The sequence below is a fragment of the Lipotes vexillifer genome, unplaced genomic scaffold, assembly GCF_000442215.2.
Source record: "Lipotes vexillifer unplaced genomic scaffold, Lipotes_vexillifer_v1.1 scaffold395, whole genome shotgun sequence".
NCBI classification, from domain to species: Eukaryota; Metazoa; Chordata; class Mammalia; order Artiodactyla; family Lipotidae; genus Lipotes; species Lipotes vexillifer.
Genome location: NW_006797390.1, coordinates 7,132,886 through 7,141,259, shown reverse-complemented (window position 1 = coordinate 7,141,259; position 8,374 = coordinate 7,132,886). Strand labels below are relative to the sequence as shown.

The window sequence follows — 8,374 nt, the reverse complement described above, 5'->3', positions numbered from 1 at the left end:
GGGGGGGGGGGGGGGGGGGATGAATTGGGAGATTGGGATTGACCTATATACACTATTGATACTATGTATAAAATAGATAACTAATGAGAACTGACTGTATAGCACAGGAAGCTCTACTCAATGCTCTGTGGTGATCTAAATGGGAAGGGAATCCAAAAAAAGAGGGGATATACGTGTACAAATTGGTGATTCACTTTGTTGTACAGTAGAAACTAACACAACATTATAAAGCAACTCTACTCCAATAAAAATTAATTAAAAAAAGGGGGGGGAGAACTGTGCACCCTCAGGATGCAGCACAGCGTCCGTTTGTCATTTGGTACCCTTTGAGGAGGGAGGTAGTCCCAGGAGGGAACGTCCCCCAGAATTCTCAGTGTAGTTCTTCAGCAAAAGGTGAATCTGAAGGACAATTCTCTACTAATAGCCCCAGGGAAATGTCTCTGTGAAGGTCCAAACCACAGCTGTGTGCACTTCCCACCCCTTCTTTCTCTCCCAAAGACCAAGACAGGAGCAGCCAGAGGGTACAAGCTTGGCCAAGGCAGGTGGGAGGTGACCAGGGCCCCTGCACGTGGAGTCTCTCTCTCTCTCACGGGGGGGCAACCACCCTGGACGTTAGGCTGAATCACTTTCAGGACTTTGTATGAAAATTGGTGGCAGCCCCACGATTCTCTCCTTAAAGACTGGCCCTCTGGGGCTTCCCTGGTGGCGCAGTGGTTGAGAGTCCGCCTGCCGATGCAGGGGACACGCGTTCGTACCCCGGTCCGGGAAGATCCCACATGCCGCGGAGCAGCTGGGCCCGTGAGCCATGGCCCCGGAGCCTACTACGCGTCCGGAGCCTACGCGTCCAGAGCCTGCACGTCCGGAGCCTGTGCTCCGCGACAGGAGAGGCCCCAACAGTGAGAGGCCCGCGTAACACAAAAAAGACTTCAATCTACCAGACCCTTGAAGTGTTTATTATGTGGGAACTGGGAGAGATATAAAACATGGAGCATGCCATCTAGTTGAGGAAAAAGACATCCCACTAAAAAAGAAAAGTGACACTTTAAAGGTAGAGTTTCTGGTCCAAATAGTGAATTCCAAAGAAATTCAGAAAAGGAAAGAGATCAGTCTGCACCTCTCAGTCCTGTGCCCTCCTTTTCTCACTCCTCCTCTGTTCTTATACCTTGAACAGATGGTTACTTTTGTGCTTACGGTGAGAGGGCACAGGGGTGGGGAGGGGTGAGGAGGCCAGGAGACTCCTGGGACTCTCCCTCCCTCTTCTGTGCTCTTTCCTGCTGTGGTTGCCTCACATCAGACCCTGATTTCAGACCACTTGCTCCAAATCCCTTTTCGACTCCTAGTGACATCACAGCAGGGAAGGATCTGGATTCCTTTCTCAGTCAGTTGAGCTTGCTGTCATCCTCCCTCAGATCCAGAGGTATTTGTGGTGACAGTTTTTGGTGGCATAATATTGCCACCGAGGTCTGCTCATCGTCGTGTCAATTTAACTGGATGCTCGCTGGTACTTCTGATGATTTTCTCCATCCTTTCACTCTCCCACTTCAGCCCTGGCACCTGCCCTGAATGGCCCAGGGCCATAACACACAAACTGTACCCGAAAGGAGAAAATAAGTTCCAGCATGTCACCTGTAGTATTGATGGGACAGACTCTGGCTTTGGCTTGGCAAAGATGTCAGAGTCCAGCCAAACCACAAAGGTTCTTCTCCCAAATTACAGAGGCTTTCTAAGAGAAGTCAACCTAAGCTTTCTAAAATGGGCCGAGGCTAGCACAGGGAGCAGAAAATTCTGATTTGTAAAAGGGAGGGGTGTCCACTGACCTGTAGGTATGTGAGCAGAGCTCTTGTATCCAGAGCAATTCTTACTCTAGACTATGGGGATGTCAGAATATACTAGATCCCATAACCCCAGTGTTACCCTTCCCCTTTCCTAAAACCTGATGTCTACGTTATAATGCAGCACTTCTGGGGAATTCCCTGGTGGTCCAGTGGTTATGACTCTGCGCTCTCACTGCCGAGGGCCTGGATTCGATCCCTGGTCAAGGAACTAAGATCCCACAAGCCATGCGGCATGGCAAAAAAGAATAATAATGATAGTAATGCAGCACCTTTGAGCTTACAGCACGTGTGTTTTATTTCTCACCATCACAGGAGACTAACAGGGGAGATATTCTCCATTTTACAGACAGACTTCACAAGTAAGCTTCGGTTTCTTGAAGGTGACCTGCACCAAGTTCACATGACCAGTAAGTGCTGGAATCAGGACCAGAACCAGATCTTAAGCCCCTGGCGCTCTTCCCTTCCCATTGCACCCAGGGAGTCCTACCTCTCCCCGCCCCACCCTCCATATTGCTTTCTACCCACACAGAGCCTCACCCCCCTCTTCTCTTTTACTACGGGAGCTTCCCTGCTATTCAAATGTATTTCATGGAGATACCTCGGTTGGAAATCCAGTGATAAACCAGCGAGGAACTCTGGGCCATCACTAAGCCAGTGTCTTCGACTGAGACCCAGAGGCCTGAGATCCTTTGAGAGAATTCCTGAGAGAGAAATGAACAGTGCTGAAGTGATCCCCAAGGGCCACAGTCAACTCGTGTAACTCATCCATACCCAAAGCTGTAGGTTTCTCTGATTCCATTTTGCACGTAGGAAATGGGCTCAGAGACGAAGAATAACTTACTCAAGGTGATGTAGGGAACCCTACCTCACATGGGACTCAGACTCAGGCTTTCGAAGTTCAGACCTGGTACTTTTTTGTTTTCTCCCTTTGCACATATTGCTACCCTGGAGAAATAGATTCACCCTGGAAACTGTGAGCTCACTGAGCACGGCTGTAACCCACACTCGCAGCCACATGACCGTCTCATCCTCTCCTCTCCACCCTCATTCATGCTGCCTGGGCGGCTCTTTACTAAAGACGTCTTTTTTTTCCCCCCCTGTCCCTTGCTTCCACGAGTCCGTCTTTCACAAATCTTTCTGCAGAGTTCGCTACTGCAGAGGTCAACCCCAGGAGAAAGTGGAGACCCTCACTGAAGGCTTCTTATTGGCTGCTTCTCCTGATTTCCAGTGCAGTTGAGCCCTTCTGTCTGGCAGATAGAAAGAATTGTATGAGCCCGGGCCAAGCCCCTAGCCTCAGCTCCACCATCTGTGGTCCTAAATCATTTTGCATATACTGGACTGGGAAACAGATGAATATTTACCATCCCTGCAGAAGGGTCTGTGCAAGGCTACGCCACAGAGAGTCAAGGGAACAAGAGGAAGAGGGTAGAGATGTTGTGCTGAAGGGTCAGAACAAAGCTCATTGGCTGGGAAAGATCCCAGGCAGTTCACGTACTGAGAGCATATAACTTCATCTGCCTCCCAAGCAAATGAGTCTCGAATGCAGTCCTCAAACTCGAGGCATGACCCAGACCAGAACTATACGCTATGAAGCTTTTTTGGCATCTTTGGCTGGGTCTGGCTTCCCTTTCCAGCCTGCACTGTGATTGCCTCCAAACCAGTATCTGCCCCAGGAAAGAGGATTCCCCAGCAAGTCAACAGACAATTATCCAAGTTGAAAAACTCACTTTGACTTGTGCAGTTTTCACCTGAGTAATACCAATTATTTCCCTCCACTCAGGTTTGCTTGGTTGCTGGGAAACCTACAAGGAGAAAGGGTAAACAGTAGTCTTGGCTGCTCATTCGTTGTTGCTGAAACAGAAGCTAAATCAGCTCTCCCTGAAGCTCCGCCTCCTGTCTCTCTGACACTAAACGCAGTGGAAAGATATTCTCTCACCTTCTCTGGGAAGATGGTCTCTCCTGTCTGCATCTTCCAGCCTCTGCTACTACAGATACTGGCGAGGAGCTTTGCACTGAAGCTGAGGATGACGACCCATGGTTCTGAGTAAACGTATGATGTCTAGAAGCTGTGTGACTTACAGTGGCTCCAGACCCACGGTCCACGGCGCCCGTACCTCTGAGTGAAGTCTTCGGGTTTCCGTCTTTTCTCCCAAGGACACATCCCACAGACCGGGTCCCCACGAGTACAGACACACAGGTGTACACACACTCCCCTTTGGGGGCTGCACAGATGGCAGCTTTCTCTCACGCCTTAGCTCTCTGGCACCACCTCCTGCAACGCTGAGGGTGTTCTCTCAGCATTTGCTGAATAAGCTGTAGGTCTCCAGGCCTCTGAGCGAAGCTGGATTTCCTGCCTCTATTCTTTGATCCTGGAAAAAGAAACTCTTTCATGTACGTCTCCCACTCCTGACTTCACAACTTCTCCTGTCCCCAGCAGGGCTTGTCGGTGACCACACCTGTCCTACATTCTATAGTCTGTACTGCTCCTGAAGCGTCCGGCCTAGAAGTCATTCCATAAACACTTTGTACTCACGGAACATGTTCTTACCCCCTGCTCATAGGAGGTTCCGCCTCTTTTAAAGCCCATTCATGTAAGGACGCCTTCCTCTAATAAAACAGAAACGGGAGCATGGATGTCCCTTCCCTTGCCTCAAATACCACTGAATCCTCTCCTCTGCCGGGGTCGCTGCAGGCAGCCCAGGCAAGGGATCGGCAGGGCCATGTCAACCTACCTAATGGCTTTGCTGGGGAAGAACAATGATCCCAAAGCCCGGGACATGTGCCGAGTGCCACAAAACAGCTCAAGTGCTCAAGCCCCAGACAGACTTTCTGAAAACCTTCTTTGTCTGAGTTCATAGGTCCAGGCTATGAACCCTTGTGCGAGAACCCCAGTCACTCCACTTAGCGTTCAATCACTGCAGCATCTCAGCGGCCCGACTCAGGTTCCAGACAGTGATGCTGGGCACCGACGGAGCTGAGCTGCTGGTTTCAGGTTTCTCAGCTGTGTTATCTAAGGACCGGCTGCTCGGGATTTGATCAGGGCTGGTTTGGGAGAGAGGCAGACGCTGTCTTTTCCCCAGAACAGACTACTCTTTGAGCTGGGCCGCCACCCGGACTGGGGATGGAAAAAAGAAAACACAAATCCCCACTGTATGTGGTTCTCCGGAATTTAGCCTGGCCCTGGAGAGGGAAGGTTAACAGCAACACCGCTCTCCTGTCCAGGCCCTCTGCAGGAAGCAAACCCCATTAACTGAGGCTTGTCCGGACTGGGAAGGCTTGGGGCGGGGCCAAGAGTGAGGTCTGACCCTCTCAGCAGGGGGCCGAGGCCCCTGTCTCCTTCCAAGTCAGTACTAAAGTGCTGAGGGCAGGAGACTGATTTCAAGTCCGTTTAGGAGGGCCGACTAACATAGGACATTCTCCTCTGGCCAAGCTCCGGAGAAAGGAGACCAGCCCCGTCTAAGGACTTGGAACGAGACAGTCAGTGAAACGAGTCAGGGGATGCGGTTCGGGTTCTGTTTTCCCGGCCCCTCACGTTCTGCCCATGTTCACCACGTGTAGGTGGTGGTGACGGGGGGGGGGGGCCATTGGGGGGGGGGTTCGACATAAGGACCCGCCTTTTGGAGAACATGACCTGCTGAGCTCTTCCTAAGCTTGCAGAGCTGATGAAAAATTCTTCTGCCTTGACAAAGATTCTGCTTTTCATCCAGGCCTCTTACCTGGGGGGGGGGGGCCATTGGGGAGGGTGTTCGACATAAGGACCCGTCTTTTGGAGAACATGACCTGCTGAGCTCTTCCTAAGCTTGCAGAGCTGATGAAAAATTCTTCTGCCTTGACAAAGATTCTGCTTTTCATCCAGGCCTCTTACCTCTTACCGTCCAAAGAGGGCTGTCAGTGCAGGTCACTGAGAGACGTGGAAAACCTTTTATTCTGTCATCCCAGGTCTTTCTAGGGGACATTGCACACTCTGTTTTCCTTTAGAGTATTTAGAAGGTGACCTCAGAGACAACCGATCCATCTCTGAATTATTTTTCTCATCTTGGTCAGCTGTCCTTTGCTATCCATTTTCCAATCCCAGTGTGATCTTGGCTTTCTAGGTGGAATATTTTTCTTCCAGGCGTGATTTCCCTTAAATTCCATACTGTTCTCAGGGGCTATTACCCCTGCTTTCAGAGACCTCCAGAAGAAATCCCACGTCCTCACCATTAGTAGTTGGAGTTGTAGAAAAACATGAGCTCACACCGGGGGGAGGGGCTGTAAAGAGAGCCTGTCCGAACCCTGGGAACCAACACTGATGGGATGCACGGAAGAGGGGTCAGAGGTGAGGAGGGAGCCAGCCCAGCAGACACGGGAGTCCGATGAGAACAGGGCTTGAAGGGGCAGAGGGCGGGGGCGGGGCAGGTGGGGACAGGGTGGCACATCTCAAATGCCAGCACTTGGGAGGTGAGGCTGGGGACCAGCTTTGACCACAAGGAGACGGGGAGGGATGAATTTGAGAGGGGTCGGGTCAGACTGAGCCGAGGTGACATTCAGAATCCCAAAGATATTAGAGAGGATTTAAGCAGAGGACATATAGAGAAAGAAGAGTTTTATAAGGTTGTTTTTGCGGGGGTTGGTGTTCGTTGGTTTGACATCAAGTGAGAAAGAGAACAGAGCTATTTGCCCACAGAGAACAGAGCTATTTGAACACAGAGAGCAGAGCTATTTTCTGCAGAAGCTTATCAGGTGCTGGCTGGGCCTGGGGAGTGACACAAGAAAAGCAGGGCTGTGGTGGGCAATTGCTCTAAGTAAAAGAATCCTGGACAGACCAGTTCAATCTTGATGTATCACCGAGCTTGGGGCCAAAGGAAATCTTATAACAATCTGCATGACAGCACTACTACAGTAAGCTCATCCGGGTCTTAGATCCCTCTATTTAATATTTATTTTTAATTAATTTTTATTGGAGTAGAGTCGATTTACAATGTTGTGTTAGTTTCTGCTGTACGGCAAAGTGAATCAGTTATACATATACATATATCCACTCTCTCTTAGATTCTTTTCCCATATAGGTCATTTAATATTTAATGATCACTGTTCAAATGTCAAGCTGAGGTGGCCAATTAAGAGACTCTGGAACTGTCAACAGAGCAATATCAAAATTGTGCTCATTTAACATTAGCCCGGACGTTGCTAGACACTAAAGTGCTTAGTGGATCTGAGACAACTGGGAGACAGAAGGAGAAGAAAATGTCACAAAACCAGCACAAGGCCCAACATTGTGATCCAATCTGGAGTTACTGAGATGCAAACACTGCAGACTAACCATGTCCACATGGAAATGGGGGGAGACTGGATCCTGTACATAGGATCACTGTGCTCTTTCTTACCACCATGTGCGAATCTACAATTATCTAAAATGGATAGATAGGTAGGTAGGTAGGTAGAGGTAAGCTGACGTATCAAGCATATTATTTTATAATAAATATTTGTCTAAAATAAAAAAATATATATTTAGCACATGCCAACTTGAAATGCCTCTGGAACCCAAATTCCAATGTAAATTGGGTGTATTTCTCACCCTCATATTCCTTGCCATTGGCTGGTCTGTTCCTGTGTCAATACAACACAGTTGATTTTTTTTAAAATTTATTTATTTTATTTACTTATTTCTGGCCGCGTTAGGTCTTCGTTGCTGCGCGCGGGCTTTTCTCTAGTTGCGGCGAGAGGGGGCTACTCTTCGCTGCGGCGTGCAGGCTTCTCATTGCGGTGGCTTCGCTTCTGGAGCATGGGCTCTAGGCGTGCAGGTTTCAGTAGTTGTGGCTCACAGGCTCTAGAGCGCAGGCTCAGTAGTTGTGGCGCATAGGCTTCTATACACAGTGACGTGGGTGTACTGTGTTGTTCACCTTAGGAGGTAAGTAATTCTCCAGAAGTCCAGGCTGTATCTACACCAGCGTTTTGTAGGGCTAACTTGAAACTAGGCTACTGGCCAGTGCAGGAGTGGGAGACTTCACAGCTCAGAACCAGCAAGCAATGTTTTCATAGCGAGACTTAAAAAAACCCTTTCCAAACGCTTTCTTTGCTGAACCTCTCCTTTCACTTGGCAGCCAAGCCTCCCTCCAGCTCCACCTTTTGTTCTGCTGCTCTGCCTATTCCTTTTTTTAAAAAAAATATTAATTTATTTATTTGGTTGTGTCGTGTCTTAGCTGTGGCAGGCAGGCTCCTTAGTTGCGGCAGGTGGGCTCCTTAGTTGTGGCTCTAGGGCTCCTTATTTGTGGCATGCAAACTCTTAGTTGTGGCATGCATGTGGGATCTAGTTCCCTGACCAGGGATCGAACCCAGGCCCCTTGCATTGGGAGCACAGAGTCTCATCCATTGTGCCACCAGGGAAGTCCCTCTTTTTTTTTTGAGTAGCTAGGTCCAAACATTTTATTTTTTACTTATTATTTTAAAAAATTTTTGGCTACGCCACACGGCTTGCAGGATCTTAGCTCCCCAACCAGGGATCGAACCCAGGCCTCCACAGTGAAAGTGCAGAGTCCTAACCACTGGACCACCAGGGA

At 49.4% G+C, this 8,374-nt stretch overlaps 1 non-coding gene across 1 annotated transcript; it reads right to left on the bottom strand.

The window, feature by feature from the left end:
• Window positions 1–8,302: 8,302 nt before the first annotated feature.
• TRNAE-UUC (transfer RNA glutamic acid (anticodon UUC)) lies at window positions 8,303–8,374 on the bottom strand. Its single transcript has one exon. It is a non-coding gene; the product is annotated as a tRNA-Glu (tRNA).